Here is a 2050-nt window from a genome sequence, read left to right as displayed (position 1 = left end):
AGGGGTGTGACATTCTCCTCCTTTAGAACATTGGGCCTCGCATGTCAAATGAGGACTAAAATGTCATTAAATAGAATCACCGTTATCGATATAAAACGAAGATTTGACCACGAAAAGGGTGTTTTAGGAATATTATGCCTAAAAGTGCTAAACGACCAAATGGGTCGTTACAACGTGGAAGTAAAATGGACAGTGGAGATTGAAGAACGGTGTGTTTCTTTTTTAAAAGCAAAGTAGGGTTGGAGGATTCTCGTTTGATTTCGGAATTGATGAGCCCTACACGTCACTCTTGATGATAATGTATCGGGGCTATTTACCATATGACCCCTGTGTTCCTCTAATATCACGGAACTACCACTGGCCTATAGACGACAACCTCTTTTTGGGGAATGTGAGAAAATAGTTACTGTATTTTTTAGTAGTGTGTTAAACTAAACTCAAAGGAAAAATATGAAGAATCGAGAAATTAGGAAAATATTTTGTTGATTTATAAGAGTGCCAATGAAGGAAGAAAACTAAGTAGGGAGGATTAAAAGGGTTACGGATGGGGGGGTAGGTCGAGTTTTAATTTTATTTAGGATTTAATTTGAGCTAGTTTAAGTTGGTGACGCGGGGCTCTATTTGGAGGCCACGTGTAAAATCTGATATTTTAAAACTAACTATTTGTAATTGTTAACGTTTAGTGGCATAGATGAGTCATTTCGGTCACTGCTACGATATAAATTAGCCCAATTATTAACGAGTGGATTAAATGAGCCATTTTTTATAATTCGATGACATAAGCTTTTCCTCGGTAATCAATTATAGCTTAGTAGTCTATAATTCACTAACTCACATGACCCTATATATTTTGTTAATTAGCACCAACTTTAATTGTAGGCTTTCTTCATTGATCACATGCTACATACCTAAACCTATTTACATTATCACTGAATTATAGAGTGCATCTTTAAGTGATAATTGTTTGACATAATTGTACTTCTTTTCGTTTTAATTTGCTTTTCATTTACTTTTGGTGGCTGTGTGTGGGGGTGTTAAAGCAAACATATGAGACAGAGATATCCCTTACTTTTGGGGCTGCTTTCCCCCAATGGTTTCCTTCAAAAAAAAAAACCTTACCTTTAAACTAAAAATAATCATCCCATATAGTATAACATATGTATATTTAATACATAACATGTGTACAATTAGTGTATAACGGATGTATATCAACTAAGAAAAGTAAACAGTGAATTAATTGGTATTTTTTAAAAACACCCCATAAAAATTAAAAAATTTCCCCGGGGTAGATATTATGGTCCAAAATCTCCTCTATATTCTAAGTCATGAAAACCAATAAGGGGTGCAAATAAATATTTATCAAGTTCAAAAATTTTTCCCCCTATACCCTAAATCATGGCAGATATTGCTTAATCATCGTATAGCATATAGGTTAAAAATTTAAACCCTATTTGTTTTTTTGGACCCCTAGAAAACCCCCTTTAGAAGGGAAAACTACAAAAATCCCCCCAAAAAATACAAAATTTTTTACCGCCCATGACTTTTCCAAACTATTTTCCCCACCCCCGTGGTGAAAATATTTCATTACTTTCCTTCCCCCTTTTTCTCGGTGATCCATAGGATATTTCATCCCAATGATGGTATTATGGAAAAAAAAACCCCAAAACGTCTAAATAATCCTCTCGGTATATTTAAAAATGCAAATGATGGTGTCATGGTCGGGTGCCCATTAAAGGTACAAACGTTTTTCCCATGATATCGTAACGGTATATGTATATAAGGGGTTGGTATCAAGTAAAAAGGGGCCGAATCTTGTTTGCTCGGTATATTTATTATTTTTTTTTAACCTTTTTTTTTATTACATGGGGGGGTGGGGGGAAGGGGGATTACGATGTGGGGATTCAAATTTCCGCAACACGTAATTGAGAGTTCGAGTAGCCATTAGCCATTTCTTCCCAGATGCTCATTCTTCTGTCTTATTTTGGTATCATAACTAGGGGTAACAGGGAGCATTTCGAGTAAATATTTTTAATTTTTTCTGGGGCATACA

Source organism: Lycium ferocissimum, chromosome 6 (genome assembly GCF_029784015.1).
Source record: "Lycium ferocissimum isolate CSIRO_LF1 chromosome 6, AGI_CSIRO_Lferr_CH_V1, whole genome shotgun sequence".
NCBI classification, from domain to species: Eukaryota; Viridiplantae; Streptophyta; class Magnoliopsida; order Solanales; family Solanaceae; genus Lycium; species Lycium ferocissimum.
This window is presented reverse-complemented; position numbering follows the sequence as displayed.